The 22,503-nt window shown below is 39.3% G+C and overlaps 1 protein-coding gene across 3 annotated transcripts in view; it reads right to left on the bottom strand.

The window, feature by feature from the left end:
- Positions 1-21,862, bottom strand: part of PDE11A (phosphodiesterase 11A) — a 405,439-nt gene extending 383,577 nt beyond the window's left edge. Inside the window, exon 1 of one of the 3 annotated variants that reach the window (XM_072811251.1) lies at positions 20,665-21,862. The gene's annotated coding sequence lies outside the window, so the exon portion shown is untranslated. Of the gene's footprint in view, positions 1-6,034; positions 6,192-20,664 lie in introns of those variants that run through there. The other 2 variants (XM_072811254.1, XM_072811253.1) reach the window with 2 other exon arrangements.
- Between the last annotated feature and the right edge of the window lie 641 nt (positions 21,863-22,503).

Here is a 22,503-nt window from a genome sequence, read left to right as displayed (position 1 = left end):
ATTTGCTAAAACAATTTAAAGAACTCAGGAAAGCACTATCCTTACAGTTTTAATATGAAGGATACAAATCAGGACCAGCAAGATAAAGAGATCCATATGATAAAGTCTGGGAAAGTCCCAAACACAGAGCTTCTGGATCCTGTCCCTAGAGAATCTTCTAGTACACCTTGTGCTCACCAACCAGGAAGCTTAACCAGAGTTTCCAATTAACATGGCTAGAGTTTTTATTGGTGTTTTATTACATAAGACTGCCTATTGAATCATGAGCCATGTGATGGAACTCATTCTCCAGCTCCTATCCCCTAACCCTAAGGTTGGACTGATATGTCACATAGCCCAAAGCTCCAACTCTCTAATTACATAGTTGGCCTTTCAACGTTGGCCACCTCCATCCTGAAACTATCTGGGAGCCTACCATAAGTCATCTCACAAGCATAAACTCAGGTGGTGGTCCCAGGGCCCAAACTTAAAATAAAAGAAACATTCTTATCACTTGGGAAATTCTAAGGTTTTAGAGATTCCCTCCTAGAAACCTAGGACAAAGACCAGACAAATTCTTTACTATAGAATATCTATTAACAGGATTTTTGCACATACTAAACAGAATTATATTGTGTTCATAACAATGACATTGAGGTTTAAAAAGATTTTAAAGCATGCTTTACCAAGGATTAAATTTTATTCTATTTTATTTTAATATAAGCATTTTATTGATTATCTATGTATTATATATATATATATATAGTTCTTTATTAGGGATGTTCTCTCAATTAAGATACATTGAAGTCCTAACTCCTAGTACCTCAGAATGTGTCTCTGTGTGGAAATAGGGCCATTGCAGATGTGATTAGTTAAGTTGAAATGAGGTCTCACTGTAGTAGGATGGGCTCCCAATCTAATATGATTGGTCCCTTTATAAGACAGTCATGTGAAGACAGAGACAGGGATGATGAAATGACAGAGATTGGAGTTATGCAGCTGAAGGCCCAAAACACCAAGATAACTGACAAACTACCAGAAACTAGGAAGAAACAAGAAATGAGAACGCAGTCCTGCCAATACCTTGATTTTCCACTTCTATCCTCCAGAACTGTAAAACCATAACTTCTGTTATTTTAAGCCACTGAATTTATGATATTTTATAACAGCAGCCCTAGGAAACTAATACAGTTATCAAATGCTTACCATATATTCCCCACCCCATTCCATCTTGGTTTGCTTGGAAACCCAAGAGAAGTCTAGGGACCAAGGGCTTTACTAGCTCTTCATCCTGCCAAACTGTTTGCTCTCAACATTTCAGAAAGACAAAAAGTGTCTTATTTTCACACAAAAATTTGTGAAAATTCTACATGTGCTAATTTTGTTTTAACCAAATCATTTGACTATATACATTTCCCTTTCCCCAATATTCTAGACGACAAGAATTTCACTATATCTTACCTATCTGTAGAATGGGCATCTGACAATTAGCTTTTTCAACTATAATATAAATGTCTGACATTAAGCTTTTGTTTGCCAAGGCATCTACTTCAAACACATCCAGTCTGAATAAACACACTGCCAGTTACGTGAGTAGATAGAGCCAGGTTTCCTCACTCATGAAGTTCCCCGCCTCCCTTTTTAAGAATGCTCTGGTAGACCTAGATAACTACATTTGAGAACTGTTTGTTTTTCCCTTCCCATGCTTTAATTCGCATTCTTATGTTTTAAATTCACCATTAAAGAATGAACCTGTGAAATCTTAAGCACCCCACCCTTGACTCCAATAAAAGTAAAACACTAGGCCTGCTCACTAGCTCACTCTCACTCTCTCTCTTTCCTCTCAACCACACTGTGTGGTCACAGGCATACCATGTAACATCCAGGACTTGTGAGTAATAAATCATGTCTTTCAAAGTTCCCTGACAGTTGCTGCTGAGGTATGTCTTGCAATCATAATAAGAACCACAAGGTCTGGTCCAGCCACAACACTAGTTTTGGTTGGGGAAATGTCTGTGGTGGCTTACTACAAGTAGTATAGGCCCAGGGGAGTGTCTCCAGACATTTCTAGTCAATAACATCACTATGGATAGGCTGAGAGCAACCCAAAATACTACCTTCCTAGAAATATTAAATTATTATTAAAATATTAATATTAAATATTAAAATAAGCAGAATCCCTCTTCTGACAAAATGCAAGCTATATTTGCACTAAAAAAATTATGCACAAAATGCCAAAGCCCTTCATTAAAAGCCTTCTCTTACAATATACTCCACAAAGCTCATTTAAATAAGCACTATACAGCATTATAAAACCCACTAAGAAACTTTTTAAAATACCAAATTCAAATCACGTATGAAGCTGCAATAATAATAATAATCTAATTCTCCAGACACCAAAACCAGACAAAGACACCACAAGAGAACTACAAACCAATATCTCTTATCACTATAAATGGAAACATCCTCAACAAAATACTAGCAAACTAAATCCAAGTCACATGAAAAGAATTACATACTATGACCAAATGGGACTTATCCCAGGAATAGAAGGATGGTTCAACATAAGAAAATCAATCAACTTAACATATTAATAGAGCAAAATGAAAAAGAATACATGATTATTTCAAAAGATGCAGGAAAAAATTTGACAAATTCCAACACCCTTTCCTGATATAAACACTCACTAAACTAAGAATAAAAGGTAAGTCACTTAACAAGAAAACAGGAATGTTTGGAAACCCCCAGCTACTAATACCCAAGGTGAAAAGCTGAAAACTTTTCCTCTAAGATCAGGAACAAGACAAAGATGCTCATTTTCACCAATTCTACTCAGAATTCCATTAAAAGTCCTAGCCAGAGCAATGGGGGGGGGGGGGGGGGAGAAATAAAAGCCATCCACCTGGAAAGGAAGAAGTAAAACTGTATCTATTCACAGATTATATTATTCTACATATAGAATATCCCCAAGGATCTACAAAAAGAATCTACCAGAACTAATAAATTAATACAACAAAGCTTCAGGGCATAAGATCAACATACAAAAATCAGTTATGCTATATACAAGCAATAAGCAATTTGAAACACTTCTATTTATAATTGTATATAAAAGAATAAAATACTTAGGCAAAATTTAACCAAGGAAGTGAAAGACTTGTACCCTGAAAATTACAAAGCATTGCTCAAAGAAATGAAAGGAGACCTAAATAAATGGAAAAGCATCCTATGTTCGTAGATTGGAACATTCATGTTGCTAAAATGGCAATACTTCCCAAACCCAATCTATAGATACAATGCAATCTCTATCAAAATTCCAAAGACGTTTTTGCAGAAATGGGAAAGGTTATTCCCAAATTTACAGAATTGCAAAGGGCCCTGAATAGCCAAAACAATACTGAAAAAGAAAAACAGATGGAGGGCTCATACCTCCTAATTTCAAAACTTATTACAAAACTACAGTAATAAAAATAGTGGGTACTGTTATAAGGATAGATATACAGACCAATAGAATAGAACTGAATATCCAGAAGTAAACCCTAACAAATATCCAAATGAATTTCAAGAAGGGTATTAGGACCATTCAACTGGGAAAGAATGGTTTTTTCAAGAAATGGGCCTGGGATAACTGGATAACCACATGCACTTGATCTTAGCCAAAAGGCCAAGAAGTGATGGATAACCATAGGCAAAAGAATGAAGTAGGACTATTCCCTCTCTATAAAAAATTAAGTGAAAATGGGTCAAAAGCCTAAATATAAGAGCCAAAACTATAACACTATTTGAAGAAAACATAGGAGTAAATTTTTATGACCTCAGATTTGATGATGGATTCTTAGATTTGATACTCCCCCCCCAAAATCAACAAAAATATAGACTTTATACAAATTAAAAACTTCTGTGCATCAAAGTACATTATCAAGCAAATGAAGACTAACTACAGATAAGAGAAAATATTTGAAAATCACATATTTGATGAGGGTGTAGTGTCCAGAATACATAAAGAACTCTTAAACTCAACAATAAAGAAGACCAACAATTCAAATAAAAAATAGGCAGAGGACAGGAATAGACATTTTTCCAAATATACAAATGGTCAACAAGTTGTTAAATAAAAAAATCTCAACAAAGTGAATTTAAGGATCGTTTGGATCCTTAAGTGATCGTTAAGGATCATTAAACTGACTTTATTCAATGATGCATGAATCAAGCAGCATATAGAAAGGAATTCCAAACAGCTAAGATCACACCCACTAGGATAGTAATTTTAAAAAGAAAAAGAAAACAACAAGCTTTGCAGAGGATACAGAGAAATAGGAATCCTACATGACTGATGGGAATGTAAAATGGTACAACTACTGTAGAAAACAATTTGGCTTTCCTCAAAAAGTTATATGTAGATTTAACAAATGACCCAATATATATAGAGAGATATACAGAGATATCTATATCTAAATATATATGTATTATATAGATATATAGAAAAAAAATATATATATATACCCACAAGACCTGAAAACAGGGATTCAAATGCTTATTCCCAAATATTCAGAGCAGCACTATTCACAGTAGGCGAAAGGTGGAAACAATCCAAATGTTCATCAACTGATAAATGGATAAACAAATTGTTGTATATACATTCAACTGAATGATTAGCCATAAAAAGGAATGAAGTACTGATACATACTACAACTTCAATGAACCTTGAAAACATGCTAAGTGAAAGAAGTCACACACAAAAGCTCATATTTTATTATTCCTTTTTACGAAATATGCAGAATAGACAAATCCACACAAATAGGAAGCTGATTAGATGTTGCAAGGAGTTAAGGGGAGGAGGAAATGGGGAGTGATTATTTAATGGGTACGGAGGTTGTTCTGGAGTAATGACAAAGTTTTGAAACTACAGAAAGGTGTTGATTATACAATACTGTGAACACATTAAATGTTACTGACTCATACACTGTAACATGGCTAATGTGTGAACTTCACCTCAATAAAAAGAATAAAAAGAAACAAAAACAAAACAAAAACCTTTCCAAATAGTAGTATTGTAGTGATCGATCTGAAATTCAGAACAGTAGGAAATGCTGGGCCTCCAAAAACAGTTCAAAATAGAATTGCAATCTATTTAGAGTTGTAACCTATTTTTGAGGTGAGTGCTAATGATATGTATGTATGTATGTATATGTATACCCAGGAGTAATTTCTTTGTAAAGGGATGCCTGGGTGGCTCAGTGGTTAAGCATCTGCCTTTGGCTCAGGGCGTGATCCTGGAGTCCCGGATCAAGTCCCACATCAGGCTTCCTGTATGGAGCCTGTTTCTGTCTCTGCCTCTCTCTCTCTGTCTCTCTCACAAATAAATAAATAAAGTCTTAAAAAAATTTTCTTTGCAAAGATATTATAGTTTTTTCCAACCATTTTTATTTTCAACCCTAAAATGCTTTCTCATTTTAACTGCCATCTATCTACCTTCCACAAACAAAGAAATCATTGAATATATGTTTTCAAACTATTTACATAACATTCCCCTACTCTGGGATACCTGGGTGGCTCAGGCATCTGCCTTCGGCTCAGGGTGTGATCCCGGGCACCTGCGATCGAGTCCCCATTGGGTTCTCTGCAAGGAGCCTGCTTCTCTCTCTGCCTATGTCTCTCTGCCTCTCTCTTTGTGTCTCTAATGAATATATAAAATCTTAAAAAGAATCCCCCTACTCTGCTAAGAATCACTACTACAAATAGAAAACTACCATTATGCCATTAAAATATGATTTGAACTTTTTAATTTAGCTCATGCTTTTTCAACATAAGTGTATTGCACAAAATGACATACCTTATATAGGTAAAAACCTATGCCACAGAGAATTGCTAATTCCTCTGATCAAAAAGAGACCAGTTATTTACACATAGATTTTATTATATAAATCAATATCTCAGTATACAAACATGAGAATTTCATTTTTAATGTAAACTAGAAAGTTATTAAAATATTAAATCATGTGCTTTTGCTCTTTGCTACAAAGTTTCTAGTTCTTTCCCACAACTGCCTAGGTTTTACCTTTGTTTTTGTTAGCATCAGAAAAAGAATATCCTGGTGCTTGTCCTGTTTTCTTCCAAAAAGGTCCCAGAGACTTGGACCTGTCTTATGTTTTCCACCTTTTTCTACTGTGTGGCACTGAACACAGTTTTCAGTAAAGATCTTCTTGACTGCTTCAACATCTCCCATTTTGTTCTGCAACGAAACATTAAACCACAGACCAAAAAATATATATATATATATAAATATATATATATATATTTATATATATATATATCAGATTTGCAAAGCTGGAAAAAATCCATCACTTTGAAATGACTACTAATGATATGTTTTTATTTTTATTTTATTTTTTTAATTTATTTTTTATTGGTGTTCAATTTACTAACATACAGAATAACCCCCAGTGCCCGTCACCCATTCACTCCCACCCCCCGCCCTCCTCCCCTTCTACCACCCCTAGTTCGTTTCCCAGAGTTAGCAGTCTTTACGTTATGTCTCCCTTTCTGATATTTCCCACACATTTCTTCTCCCTTCCCTTATATTCCCTTTCACTACTATTTATATTCCCCAAATGAATGAGAACATATAATGTTTGTCCTTCTCCGACTGACTTACTTCACTCAGCATAATACCCTCCAGTTCCATCCACGTGGAAGCAAATGGTGGGTATTTGTCATTTCTAATAGCTGAGTAATATTCCATTGTATACATAAACCACATCTTCTTTATCCATTCATCTTTCGTTGGACACCGAGGCTCCTTCCACAGTTTGGCTATCGTGGCCATTGCTGCTATAAACATCGGGGTGCAGGTGTCCCGGCGTTTCATTGCATTTGTATCTTTGGGGTAAATCCCCAACAGTGCAATTGCTGGGTCGTAGGGCAGGTATATTTTTAACTGTTTGAGGAACCTCCACACAGTTTTCCAGAGTGGCTGCACCAGTTCACATTCCCACCAACAGTGTATGAGGGTTCCCTTTTCTCCACATCCTCTCCAACATTTGTTGTTTCCTGCCTTGTTAATTTGCCCCATTCTCACTGGTGTGAGGTGGTATCTCATTGTGGTTTTGATTTGTATTTCCCTGATGGCAAGTGATGCGGAGCATTTTCTCATATGCATGTTGGCCATGTCTATGTCTTCCTCTGTGAGATTTCTGTTCATGTCTTTTGCCCATTTCATGATTGGATTGTTTGTTTCTTTGGTGTTGAGTTTAATAAGTTCTTTATAGATCTTGGAAACTAGCCCTTTATCTGATATGTCATTTGCAAATATCTTCTCCCATTCTGTAGGTTGTCTTTGAGTTTTGTTGACTGTATCCTTTGCTGTGCAAAAGCTTCTTATCTTGATGAAGTCCCAATAGTTCATTTTTGCTTTTGTTTCTTTTGCCTTCGTGGATGTATCTTGCAAGAAGTTACTATGGCCGAGTTCAAAAAGGGTGTTGCCTGTGTTCTTCTCTAGGATTTTGATGGAATCTTGTCTCACATTTAGATCTTTCATCCATTTTGAGTTTATCTTTGTGTATGGTGAAAGAGAGTGGTCTAGTTTCATTCTTCTGCATGTGGATGTCCAATTTTCCCAGCACCATTTATTGAAGAGACTGTATTTCTTCCAATGGATAGTCTTTCCTCCTTTATCGAATATTAGTTGCCCATAAAGTTCAGGGTCCCCTTCTGGATTCTCTATTCTGTTCCACTGATCTATGTGTCTGTTTTTGTGCCAGTACCACACTGTCTTGATGACCACAGCTTTGTAGTACAACCTGAAATCTGGCATTGTGATGCCCCCAGATATGGTTTTCTTTTTTAAAATTCCCCTGGCTATTCGGGGTCTTTTCTGATTCCACACAAATCTTAAAATAATTTGTTCTAACTCTCTGAAGAAAGTCCATGGTATTTTGATAGGGATTGCATTAAACGTGTATATTGCCCTGGGTAACATTCACATTTTCACAATATTAATTCTGCCAATCCATGAGCATGGAATATTTTTCCATCTCTTTGTGTCTTCCTCAATTTCTTTCAGAAGTGTTCTATAGTTTTGAGGGTATAGATCCTTTACATCTTTGGTTAGGTTTATTCCTAGGTATCTTATGCTTTTGGGTGCAATTGTAAATGGGATTGACTCCTTAATTTCTCTTTCTTCAGTCTCATTGTTAGTGTATAGAAATGCCACTGACTTCTGGGCATTGATTTTGTATCCTGCCACGCTACCGAATTGCTGTATGAGTTCTAGCAATCTTGGGGTGGAGACTTTTGGGTTTTCTATATAGAGTATCATGTCATCGGCGAAGAGGGAGAGTTTGACTTCTTCTTTGCCAATTTGAATGCCTTTAATGTCTTTTTGTTGTCTGATTGCTGAGGCTAGGACTTCTAGTACTATGTTGAACAGCAGTGGTGAGAGTGGACATCCCTGTCTTGTTCCTGATCTTAGGGGAAAGGCTCCCAATGCTTCCCCATTGAGAATGATATTTGCTGTGGGCTTTTCATAGATGGCTTTTAAGATGTCGAGGAATGTTCCCTCTATCCCTACACTCTGAAGAGTTTTGATCAGGAATGGATGCTGTATTTTGTCAAATGCTTTCTCTGCATCCAATGAGAGGATCATATGGTTCTTGGTTTTTCTCTTGCTGATATGATGAATCACATTGATTGTTTTACGGGTGTTGAACCAGCCTTGTGTCCCAGGGATAAATCCTACTTGGTCATGGTGAATAATTTTCTTAATGTATTGTTGGATCCTATTGGCCAGTATCTTGTTGAGAATTTTTGCATCCATGTTCATCAGGGATATTGGTCTGAAATTCTCCTTTTTGGTGGGGTCTTTGTCTGGTTTTGGAATTAAGGTGATGCTGGCCTCATAGAACAAATTTGGAAGTACTCCATCTCTTTCTATCTTTCCAAACAGCTTTAGGAGAATAGGTATGGTTTCTTCTTTAAACGTTTGATAAAATTTCCCTGGGAAGCCATCTGGCCCTGGACTCTTGTGTCTTGGGAGGTTTTTGATGACTGCTTCAATTTCCTCCCTGGTTATTGGCCTGTTCAGGTTTTCTATTTCTTCCTGTTCCAGTTTTGGTAGTTTGTGGCTTTCCAGGAATGCGTCCATTTCTTCTAGATTGCCTAATTTATTGGCATATAGCTGTTCATAATATGTTTTTAAAATCGTTTGTATTTCCTTGGTGTCTGTAGTGATCTCTCCTTTCTCATTCATGATTTTATTAATTTGAGTCTTCTCTCTCTTCTTTTTAATAAGGCTGGCTAATGGTTTATCTATCTTATTAATTCTTTCAAAGAACCAACTCCTGGTTCTGTTGATCTGTTCCACAGTTCTTCTGGTCTCGATTTCGTTGAGTTCTGCTCGAATCTTTATTAACTCCCTTCTTCTCTTGGGTGTAGGATCTATTTGCTGTTTTTTCTCTAGCTCCTTTATGTGTAAGGTTAGCTTTTGTATTTGAGTTCTTCCCAGTTTTTGAATGGATGCTTGTATTGCGATGTATTTCCCCCTTAGGACTGCTTTTGCTGCATCCCAAAGATTTTGAACGGTTGTATCTTCATTCTCATTAGTTTCCATGAATCTTTTTAATTCTTCCTTAATTTCCTGGTTGACCCTTTTATCTTTTAGCAGGATGGTCCTTAACCTCCACGTGTTTGAGGTCCTTCCAAACTTCTTGTGATTTAGTTCTAATTTCAAGGCATTATGGTCTGAGAATATGCAGGGGACAATCCCAATCTTTTGGTATCGGTTCAGACCCGATTTGTGACCCAATATGTGGTCTATTCTGGAGAAAGTTCCATGTGCGCTTGAGAAGAATGTGTATTCAGTGAGTTTGGATGTAAAGTTCTGTAGATATCTGTGAAATCCATCTGGTCCAGTGTATCATTTAAAGCTCTCGTTTCTTTGGAGATGTTGTGCTTAGAAGACCTATCGAGTATAGAAAGAGCTAGATTGAAGTCACCAAGTGTAAGTGTATTATTATCTAAGTATTTCTTCACTTTGGTTAATAATTGATTTATATATTTGGCAGCTCCCACATTCGGGGCATATATATTGAGGATTGTTAAGTCCTCTTGTTGAATAGATCCTTTAAGTATGATATAGTGTCCCTCTTCATCTCTCACTACAGTCTTTGGGGTAAATTTTAGTTTATCTGATATAAGGATGGCTACCCCTGCTTTCTTTTGAGGACCATTCGAATGGTAAATGGTTCTCCAACCTTTTATTTTCAGGCTGTAGGTGTCCTTCTGTCTAAAATGAGTCTCTTGTAGACAGCAAATAGATGGGTCCTGCTTTTTTATCCAGTCTGAAACCCTGCGCCTTTTGATGGGGTCATTAAGCCCGTTCACATTCAGAGTTACTATTGAGAGATATGAGTTTAGTGTCATCATGATATCTATTCAGTCCTTGTTTTTGTGTACTGTTCCACTGAACTTCTTCTTAAAGGGGAATTTTAAGAGTCCCCCTTAAAATTTCTTGCAGAGCTGGTTTGGAGGTCACATATTCTTTTAGTTGCTGCCTGTCTTGGAAGCTCTTTATCTCTCCTTACATTTTGAATGAGAGCCTTGCTGGATAAAGTATTCTTGGTTGCATGTTCTTCTCATTTAGGACCCTGAATATATCCTGCCAGCCCTTTCTGGCCTGCCAGGTCTCTGTGGAGAGGTCTGCTGTTACCCTAATACTCCTCCCCATAAAAGTCAGGAATTTCTTGTCTCTTGCTGCTTTAAGGATCTTCTCTTTATCTTTGGAATTTGCAAGCTTCACTATTAAAGGTCAAGGTGTTGAACGGTTTTTATTGATTTTAGGGGGGGATCTCTCTATTTCCTGGATCTGAATGCCTGTTTCTCTTCCCAGATTAGGAAAGTTTTCAGCTAGAATTTGTTCAAATACATATTCTGGCCCTCTGGCCCTTTCGGCGCCCTCGGGAACCCCAATTAAACGTAGGTTTTTCTTTCTCAGGCTGTCGTTTATTTCCCTTAATCTATCTTCATGGTCTTTTAATTGTTTGTCTCTTTTTTCCTCAGTTTCCCTCTTTGCTATCAACTTGTCTTCTATGTCACTCACTCGTTCTTCCACCTCGTTAACCCTCGTCGTTAGGACTTCTAGTTTGGATTGCATCTCATTCAATTGATTTTTAATTTCTGCCTGATTAGCTCTAAATTCTGCAGTCATGAAGTCTCTTGAGTCCTTTATGCTTTTTTCTAGAGCCACCAGTAGCTGTATAATAGTGCTTCTGAATTGGCTTTCTGACATTGAATTGTAATCCAGATTTTGTAACTCTGTGGGAGAGAGGACTGTTTCTGATTCTTTCTTTTGAGGTGAGGTTTTCCTTCTAGTCATTTTGCTCAGTGCAGAGTGGCCAAAAGCAAGTTGTATTGGGAAAAAGAGAAAAAGAGAGGAGAGAAAGAAGGAAAGAAAAGAGAAAGAGAAAAAAAAGGGAAGAAAAAAAACGAAAAAAAAAAAAAAGAAGAAAAAGAGAAAGAAAAAGAAAGGAGAAAAAAAGGGGGGTGGGGGAAGGAAACAAATCAACAAGCAAAACAAAACAAAAAAAGAACCACGGGGGAGTATCTTTTGATTCTGTGTACTTTAAGTCCCTTGGCTTCTCCTGGAAGTTGTCAGTCTTGCTGGTGTTCTGGGGGAGGGGCCTGTTGTGCTGGTTTTCAGGTGTTAGCAGTTGGGGGAGCTGCTGTGCCCCTGCCTGGTGCAGGGCTCAGTGGGGGTTGTTTACCCCGTGAGGCCGCAGGAGGAACAGCCCCAGTGGCGGGGCCAGCTCTGGAAACCTGGATTCAGCTCCGGCAGGAACTCCAGAGCTCTCCGTCTGCAGGGCCTGGAGGCTCCGGGGCGGGGCCGCTGATCTGCTCAGCTGCGGCAGGAGCGTCCTTGCTGTCCTGGGCCCTCCCGGCCTCTGCCTGTCCCGGGGGAGGCCGGATCCTGGGCTGTGTCCCGGCGCCCTGTGCTCCGGGGTCTGCGCTGTTGGATTCGCGCTCCCGGGCCGCGCAACCCCCTCCGCGGAGCCGCCGCCCGAGCCCTTCCGAGCTGCTCCTGGAACCGCGCAGCCCCCTCTGCACGGAGCCTCTTCCTCTGCCCGAGCCCCTCCGAGCTGCTCCCGGGGCCGCGCAGCCCCCTCCGCGGAGCCGCCGCCCGAGCCCCTCCGAGCTGCTCCGGGTCCCACCGGTCCCGCCGTGCACGCTGCAGCCCTTAGGGAGCTCGGCGCACTCTCCTGGGCGCGCAGTTGCTCTGTTACTGTCTCAGGGAACCCGAGGGCATCCCCGCCCTCCTGGGTCCTGCTCCAACTCCCTGCGGGCCCCTTTCCCCCGGGAAGGTCGGTGCAGCTCCTGCTCCTCCGGGACGGGGCTCTCCTGTCCTGGGGACACTCGCCCCGGCCTCAGCCCGGCTCCTCGCGGGGCCCCTCCCCCTTGGAGGCCTTTGTTTCTTTATTTCTTTTTCCCCGTCTTCCTACCTGGATAGATGCGCGAACTCTTCTCACTGTTGCATTCCAGCTGGTCTCTCTTTAAATCTCAGGCCGAATTAATAGATTTTCAGGATAATTTGAAGGTTTTCTAGGTAATTTGGTGGAGACAGGTGATTTGGAGACCCTACTCTTCCGCCATCTTGCTCCTCCCTCAATGATATGTTTTTAAAGTATTTTATTTATTTGAGAGAGAGCACACAGAGGGAGAAAATGAAGCAGACTCCCTCCTGAGCAGGGGCTCAATCCCAGGACTCTAACATCATGACCTGAGCTGAAGGCAGATGCTTAACTGACTAAGCCACCCAGATGCTCCAATACTAATTTTGATATTAAACAAAAAGATAATTTAAAGGATGCATCCTTTAAAGTCTGAGTGCTCAAAAACACAAAAATATTATAGCATCCAACTTTATAAAGACTTAATCATCTCATCTATCAAGTTTATTTTTTAAGATTTTATTTATTTATTCATGAGACACATAAAGAGAGGCAGAGGCACAGGCAGAGGAAGAAGCAGGCTCCTCACAGGGAACCTGAAGCAGGACCTGATCCCTGGACCCAGATCACGCCCTGAGCCAAAGGCAGATGTTCAACCACTGAGCCACCCAGGCATCCCTATCAATTTTATTTTAGATTTTGAGCTATAGCTACTTCAGAAACTTATGGTATAAGCCTGGTTTTGCTTCAGCCTTCAAACAACTATAGTAATTTATCTAGGTCAATTATATTCCAGTTTTTCTTTCCACTTCCAAAAAGTGCATGTGCAAAAAATGATGCAAAACTGTAAGTCTAACTTGGTTTAAAAATAAGGATAGAACAAAATAGAAAGGCACTTAAATGTGTTATTTTTATAAGTACTCATAGGCCTACAATAATAGAACTTTAAAATTAAATATCAAGCAAAAGAATGAGGCCACAGCATGCTATATGTAACACATAATTTCTCATTTATTTTATATTCTCAGCTATAAACACATCTATCAGATTAGATTAAGCATTATCTCAAAGCAATCAAATAACATCATTAAGTTCAGTCAGCTAGTGTGTGTGTTTAACACTAATGTAGGGGAAAATACTGTTCTAAGTAGGGAATATTTTATTCTATGGTGATAGATATACACAATAAAATTTGTACAAAGATATTTTGGTTAAAACTACCAAAAATTTTGTTGCATAACTAAATAAATGCCTCCTCCATCTAAAATTATATAAACATGAAAATAATTTCAACTTATTGAAAAAAATGTAGTTCAAAGTGTTAATGAATGTAGTAACTGGGTTTTGTTTACCTGCTCTTTTCATTTGAAAAACCGGAGCAGGGGAGGTGGGTGTGGGGATGGATTTCAATATGAGATCGTATTATTATTATAGAAATCATGAAAATACCTCAATCTCTGACAGTACAGTTGGAAGAATAGTTTTACCTCTATAACTCTACTGAGAAGTAGAAAATATTTGTGTTATTCTTTTTTTTTTTCCACTTCTCCTAATGGTGAAGATTCTGGGTTGGTGTGTGTGTGTGTGTGTGTGTGTGTGTGTGTGTGTATTTTTTTATTGGAGTTCGATTTGCCAACATATAGTATAACACCCAGTGCTCATCCCATCAAGTACCCTCCTCAGTGCCCATCACCCAGTCACCCCATCTCCCTGCCCCTTGTTCCACCACCCCTTGTTCTTTTCCCAGTTAGGTATCTCTCATGTTCTGTCTCTCTCACTGATATTTCCCACTTATTTTCTCTCCTTTCCCCTTTAATCCCTTTCACTATTTATTATATTCCCTGAATGAATGAAACCATATAATGTTTGTCCTTCTCCAATTGACTTACTTCACTCAGCATAATACCCTCCAGTTCCAACCACGTTGAAGCAAATAGTGGGTATTCGTCGTTTCTAATGGCTGAGTAATAGTCCATTGTGTACATAGACCACATATTTATCCATTTATCTTTCGAAGAATGGAGGCCCCTTCCACAATTTGGCTATTGTGAACATTGCTACTATAAACATTGGGGTGCAGGTGTCTCGGTTTTTCACTGCATCTGTATCTTTGGGGTAAATACCCCGTAGTGCAATTACTGGGTCATAGGGTAACTCTATTTTTAACTCTTTGAGGAACCTCCACACAGTTTTCCAGAGTGGCTGCACCAGTTCACATTCCCACCAACAGTGCAAGAGGGTTCCTCTTTCTCCACATCCTCTCCAACATTTATTGTTTCCTGTCTTGTTAATTTTCCCCATTCTCACTGGTGTAAGGTGTATTTCATTGTGGTTTTGATTATATTTCCCTGATGGCAAGTGATGCGGAGCATTTTCTCATGTGCTTGTTGGTCATGTCTGTCTTCCTCTGTGAAATTTCTGTTCATGTCTTTTGCTCATTTTATGATTGGATTGTTTGTTTCTTTGCTGTTGAGTATAATAAGCTCTTTATAGATCTTGGATACTAGCCCTTTATCTGATATGTCATTTGTAAATATCTCCTCCCATTCTGTAGGTTTTTTTCTCTCGTTGATGTGACCTATCACGTTGGTTGCTTTACGAGTGTTGAACCAGCCTTGCATGCCGGGGATAAATCCCACTTGGTCATGGTGAATAATCTTCTTAAGGTACTGTTGGATCCTATTGGCGAGTATCTTGTTGAGAATTTTTGCATCTGTGTTTATCAGGGATATTTGTCTATAATTCTCCTTTTTGGTGGGGTCTTTGTCTGGTTTTGGAATTAAGGTGATGCTAGCCTCATAAAACGAGTTTGGAAGTATTCCATCCCTTTCTTTCTTTCAGAACAGCTTTAGTAGAATAGGTATTGTTTCTTCTTTAAACATTTGATAGACTTCCCCTGGGAAGCCATCTGGCCCTTGACTTTTTTGTCTTAGGAGGTTTTTTTCTTTTGTTTGTTTTTTTTTTCTTGGGAGGTTTTTGATGACTGCTTCAGTTTCCTCACTAGTTATTGGCCTGTTCAGGTTCTCTATTTCATCCTGTTCCAGTTTTGGTAGTTTGTGGTTTTCCAGAAATGTGTCCATCTCTTCTAGATTGCCAAATTTATTGGCATATAGCTGCTCATAATATGTTTTTAAAATCACTTGTATTTCCTTGGTATTGGTTGTGATCTCTCCTTTTTCTTTTTTTTTTTTTAAGATTTTATTTATTCATGAGAGACAGAGAGAGGCAGAGACACAGGGAGAAGGAGAAGCAGGTTCCATGCAGGGAGCCTGACATGGGACTCGATTCTGGGTCTCCAGGATCAGGTGCTAAACCGCTGAGCCACCCAGGGTGCCCAATCTCTCCTTTTTCATTCGTGATTTTTATCAATTTGAGTTTTTTTTCTTTTTAATAAGGCTGGCTAATGGATTATCTACCGTATTAATTCTTTCAAAGAACCAACTCCCGGTTTTGTTAAAAAAAAAAAAAAGAACCAACTTCTGGTTTTGTTGATCTGTTCTACAGTTCTTCTGGTCTCTATTTCATTGAGTTCTGCTCAAATCTTTATTAACTAGCTTCTTCTGCTTGGTGTAGGTTTTATTTGCTGTTCTTTCTCCAGTTCCTTTGGGTGTGAGGTTACCTTGTGTATCTGAGTTTTTTCCAATTTTTTGAAAATTGCATTGCGATGTATTTCCCTCTTAGGACTGTTTTTGCTGTATTGCAAAGATTTTGAACACTTGTATCTTCATTTTCATTAGTTTCCATGAATATTTTTAATTCTTCTCTAATTTCCTGGTTGATCCATTCATCTTTTAGCATGATGCTCTTTAACCTCCACGTGTTTGAGTCTCTTCCAAATTTCTTCTTGTAATTGAGTTCTAGTTTCAAAGAATTATGGTCTGAAAATATGCAGGGGGCAATCCCAATCTTTTGGTATCAACTGAGACCTGATTTGTGACCCAGTATGTGGTCTATTCTGTAGAAAGTTCCATGGGCACTTGAGAAGAATGTGTATTCAGTTGTGTTTGGATGCAAAGTTCTGTATATATCTGTGAAATCCATCTGGTCCAGTGTATCATTTAAAGCTCTGGTTTCTTTGGAGATGTTGTACTTAGAATATCTGTCATTTGCAGAAAGTGCTGTGTTGAAGTCTCCCAGTATTAGTGTATTATTATCTAAGTATGTCTTTACTTTGGTTATTAATTAATTGATATACTTGGCAGCTCCCACATTAGGGGCATAAATATTCATGATTGTTAGGTCCTCTTGTTGTATAGATCCTTTAAATATGATATAGTGTCCCTCTTCATCTCTTACTATAGTCTTGGGGATAAAATTTAACTTATCCGATATGATGATTGTTACAACAGTTTTCTTTTGAGGACCATTTGAATGGTAAATGGTTCTCCAACTTTTCATTTTCAGGCTGTAGGTGTCCTTAAGTCTAAAATGAGTCTCTTGTGGACAAATAGATAGGTCTTGCTTTTTTATCCAGTCTGAAACCCTGCATCTTTTGATAGGATAACTTAGCCCATTCATGTTCAGAGTTACTATTGAAAGATATGAATTTAGTGTCATTGTAATATCTATTCGGTCCCTGTGTTTGTGGATTATTTCTTTGGGCTTCCTCTTTCTTTTACAGGGTTTCCCTTAATATTTCTTGCAGAGCTGGTTTGCTGGTCACATATCCTTTCAGTTTCTGCCTATCTTGGAAGCTCTTTATCTCTCCTTCTTTCATTCTGAATGAGAGCCTTGCTGGATAAAGTATTCTTGGCTGCATGTTCTTCTCATTTAGTACCCTGAATATATCCTGCCAGCTCTTTTTGGCCTGCCAGGTCTCTGTGGAGAGGTTTGCTATTAATCTAATATTTCTCCCCATGTAAGTTAGGGATCTCTTGTCTCTTGCTCCTTTAAGGATTTTCTCTTTATCTTTGGAATTTGCAAGTTTCATTATTAAATGTTGAGGTGTTGACTGGTTTTTATTGATTTTTTTTTTGGGTGGGGGGAACCCCTTTTCTCGTGGATCTGAATGCCTGTTTCCCTCCCCAAAATAGGGAAGTTCTCAGCTATGATTTGTTCAAATATGCTTTCTGGCCCTCTGGCCCTCTCAGCACTCTCTGGAACCCCAATTATACGTAGATTTTTCCTTCTGAGCCTATCATTTCCCTTAACCTTTCCTTATGGTCTTTTAATTGTTTTTTCTCTTTTTTTCCTCAGCTTCCTTCCTTGCCATCAACTTGTCTTCTATGTCACTCACTCTTTCTTCTACCTCACTAACCCTTGTCATTAGGACCTCCAGTTTGGATTGCATCTCATTTAATTGATTTTTTATTTCAGCCTGATTAGATTTAAATTCTAGAGTCATCAAGTCTCTTGATTCCTTTATGCTTTTTTCCAGAGCCACCAGTAGCTTTATAGTTGTGCTTCTGAATTGGCTTTCTGACATCGAATTGTAATCCAAATTCTGTAACTCTGTGGCAGAGAGTACTGTTTCTCATTCTTTCTTTTGTGGTGAGTTCTTCTTTCTAGTCATTTTGCTCAGTGCAGAGTGGCTGTATGAGTGGGCTTGTTAGAAGCGAAAACCCTTCTCTCTATAGCATTCCAGCAGTTCTCTCTTTAAGTCTCAGGTCGAATTCATTGGTGTTCAGGATGGTTTGAAAGCTATCTAGGTAAGTTCATGGGGCCAGGTGAGTTGAGGACCCCTACTTCTCTGCCATGTTGCCTGTTTGTGTTATTCTGACAATACTAAAAAACACAGTATGGTATAACTAAAGCCAGCTATTAATTGGAAAGAGGCTAGTACTTCCTATACACTAACCTGCAAGATTGGTATCCCCCAGTTTCTATAAATCTATGTGGAAACCCAAAACAGTGTCAATAATTTACTAAAGGGAAGGCATAAATTTTCTTTGGGCAGACTAACAACTAAGCTATTAATCAATGTTTTAAGTCTGATAAAAAGCAGAATAAGAAAACTCGCTTTATCCTGGAGAAGCTTACTTTTAAATTGCAAACTTCAAACACTGCATTAAATTTCTAGTTATACAAGTTCTATCAATTCTCTGTATAGGTAGAGAAGTCACTGAACCTTTGAACAGAAGCCATAAAGGAAACTTAAGTCACTGATACAAATTTATGGCCTTTTAGCAAAACGCATTCACAATAATCATAAAGTCATATCATATAATACAAAAAGTCATCTAAGTACTAGCTAAGTAATCATTTCCAATTTTTATATAAAGCAAAAAAATAAGATTGATTCCTATACCTATTGAATGTTGCTGATAATTCAGGAAACTAGACCTTTTCTTTTAAAGAAAAAAAAAACCTTCCATCATATAGATTTCACATGCAAGTTACTTATAAGGAAGTGTCCATTGTCACTGTTCAAACTCCAATATTGGGAATCCCTGGGTGGCTCAGAGGTTTGGCACCTGCCTTCGGCCCACGGCATGATCTTGGAGTCCCGGGATCGAGTCCCACATCAGGCTCCCTGCATGGAGCCTGCTTCTCCCTCTGCCTGTGTCTCTGCCTCTCTCTCTCTCTCTCTCTCTCTCTGTCTCTAATAAATAAATAAAATCTTTAAAAAAAAAAAGCAGTAATTGGGGATCCCTGGGTGGCTCAGCAGTTTATTTATTTATTTATTTTTAATTTTTATTTATTTATGATAGTCACACAGAGAGAGAGAGAGGCAGAGACATAGGCAGAGGGAGAAGCAGGCTCCATGCACCGGGAGCCCGACGTGGGATTCGATCCTGGGTCTCCAGGATCGCGCCCTGGGCCAAAGGCATGCGCTAAACCACTGCACCACCCAGGGATCCCTGGCTCAGCAGTTTAGTACCTGCTTTCGGCCCAGGGTGTGATCCCGGGGTCCCAGGATCCAGTCCCACATCAGGCTCCCTGCATGGAGCCTGCTTCTCCCTCTGCCTGTGTCTCTGCCTCTCTCCCTCTCTCTCTCTCTCTCTCTGAGATCTCATAAATAAATAAATTTCTCATAAATAAATAAATAAAATCTTAAAAAAAAAGCAATAGATTCAGCAATGGTAGCAAGAGAGGAGGGCAGGAAGACTAGGAAAGATATTAAGGAAATCTATTTTGTCCTATAATAATTTGGCACTCTTGTAATATTTGCTTATTAAGGAGAAATATAATTTTGTACACCTAAAATCTATATAATGTTACATGCTAGTTTTATCTCAATAAATAAAAATTTATTTAAAAAAATGATATATCTTCCTGAAATAGGCAAAGGCAAGACACCTGGTATGAGAATGATCACTCTTCTAAGAACGATAAATAGGATAAGTGGACCAGGCATAGCTAAATGCTTTATATATTATTAATGTACTTATTCCTCACAGCAGCCATATGAGACAGATACTGTTAAGAACTCTATTTTTACAGATGAGGAAAATGAGGCACACAGAAGTTAAGTAGCTTAAAGTCACAAATTGGTGAGAAGTGGAGAGAGATGGTGAAAGATAAGAGGAGGAGCAATTTTAAACCTCCTTTATTTTTAACTATTCCCTTTTAACAATGATCTAAGTAGCCCTGGGTTGAACAGAATGTATGACACACTGCAGATGCTTAAAGGGGAGTAAGCATAATACTTCTAAATATTAGTACCCACCACTGTGGTTTCCAATTTTCGCCATGAAAACATTAATAAACCATTAATAAAATCACCAATAAAACATTCAACATTTACAAAGCCCACGTCACTGAAATAATAAAAGTGGGAAGAAGAACTCATTAGAATAATTTGAGGATGAATACCGCACAGGCTAAACGATAAGGTGGGGTTCTGCTGTTGTAGCATAAAAAGTACGGAAGTGGAATGCATCAGAACGACGTGACACTGGGTAAATGTCTACGCATCCCCACAAATGCCCACGGCCTTTCCCTGTTCCAATCGGCTGCAACCCATTCCCAAACTGGAGTAAGAATCCAGCTTTCCAAACTGCCAGTCTTGGAGTCCTCCATGCCACCACTCCGACGTGGAGGCCGACTTCTGCCAGTCGTGAGTGCGAGGCTCTCCCCTGAATCCTCGTAAGCACGGCAGACAGGCTCCCTCACTAGAAACAGTCTTACACGGCACTTAGGGACCACTGATGCCCGCCACCAGGCTGGGGCTAAGGGGAACCTCTTACTGAGTGAGGTTCAGGTCAGGTGCATCCATCCTCCTTAGCCCAAACTGCGCAGGCGCATAACCAAGGCTTAGATCACGTGGCTGCAGGGCCCACTCCTTCCCAGCCAGTCCCACACCTACCGGCAGGTCAGCAGCTCCTCCCACCGCCTCCCGGGAGAACCTTTAGCAGCCACCCGACCCTCTGCGGGGCCAGAACCCGGGCTGCAAGCCTGAGGTTGGCTGCCTCACACCTGCGCCTCAAACACCTGTACTCCAGGCCCAGCGTGGCACATGCTTCCGGTGGACGTCGGCCAATGGCCGGCCAGGTTCCATCCCCACCGCTGATTGGCTCCCAGATCCCGCGAGGCCGCAACTCTCGCAGGAGCTTACAGACTGGTACTTACTGCGCAGTCGTGGGCCGACGCTGACGTGAGCGTCCTTTGAACGAAGCAGAGGCCGCCAGCCCGTCTTTTGTTTAACTTGTGCACAACGGAAGAGCTGAGTTAATCTCTGTATATTGACCGCCTGTCCCAGTTCTTGCTTGAGGCAGCAACTCAGCGTTTTATGAATGGCGCATTAGCATTTGATTGCGGCAATCATGTCGTGTCAACAAAAGAATGAAACAAATACTTAAGATGAGCAAGGCGCCGCGCCAAGAAACTGGGACGAAAACCGAACCGGATCTCCAATTTTCCGAGTTACAATCCAGCTGGGACGAGATTTAAATACGTTAAAGCATTAAAATGAACTACATTTTTAAGGAATACAATAGCAGAAACATAGCAAGGTTGCAAGCTGCTTGCTTATTGCCAAAAAAAAAGAAAAAAGAAAGAAAAAAAAGGCCGCATGAAGTATGACAAAAAGCAAAGAGAATTAGAACTGAAGGACAAAGGAAGGGAATTATGGAGGGAAAGACTGAAAAGGCTACAAGAAGATGAGAGCGTATTGAAGGTAGGCAAAGGTCTACGTTAAAATTAACTAAGACAAGGTCAAAGTTAAAATTGTATTTAGGAAAACGTGAGAAGGGAAAAGTAGCTTACCCGTGGTTACATGCCGACTTCAGTGAGGTGTGAGTGGTAAGGAGACAGAAATAAGAATATTAAAATAATTTTTAAATAGTTCAACAAATAACTTAAAATCGGGAAAATATTGTGTTTTAGGTCAGTGGGAGGTTTACCATATTCATGTTCTCCAGAGCTCTGTCCAGTAGACTTTTCTGCCGTGATTGACATGTTCTGCACGGGCACAGTCTACTAGCCACACGTGGCTTTGAGTTCTCAAAGTGCGGCCAATGCAACTGAGCGACGGAATTTTTTTTATTATTTTAATTATAGTTCATTTTAATTAATTAAATTTCTTTTTAATTTAAACAGCCAAAAGTACCAGATGGTTGAATGAAACTATTCTGTGCGGCCCCTATGAATCTGTTCTTCAATCAAGGTATTTAAAATATATATGTCATCAACTTGGAGGAAAAAGGAGGTCCCTGGGTGGCTCAGTGGGTTAAGAGTCAGCTCAGGTCATGATCCCAGAGTCTTGGGATTCAGCCCCAAATCCAGCTTCCTGCCCAGTGGGGAGTCTGCTTCTCTGTCTCCCTCTACTGCTCCCCCTGCTTGCTCTCTGTCTCTCTCTCTCTCTATGTGGGTGTGTGTGTCTCTCTCTGTGTCTCTCTCTCCAATAAATAAATATTTTTTTTAAAAGTTGAATGAAAAGGACCAGTTCTAGAGGGCGTTGGGGGCTAGGTGTTAAATGATATTCTCAAACTCAAAGATGTGCAAAACTCAAGAAGAACAAGAAGGAAACTACCATTATGCAAGTACCTACCACATTCCAGCATAGGTGCATGAATACGTAATCAGTAACTAATAGCCTTACAACTGGGAAAAATGGAGATGCTGGACCTCATTCATACAGAACAATCTGAAAATTACTAATTGGTCACTAATAAATATCAGTAGTAAAACCTATTTAAAAATTTCA

Source organism: Canis lupus, chromosome 34 (assembly GCF_048164855.1).
Source record: "Canis lupus baileyi chromosome 34, mCanLup2.hap1, whole genome shotgun sequence".
NCBI lineage: Eukaryota > Metazoa > Chordata > Mammalia > Carnivora > Canidae > Canis > Canis lupus.
This window is presented reverse-complemented; position numbering and strand designations above follow the sequence as displayed.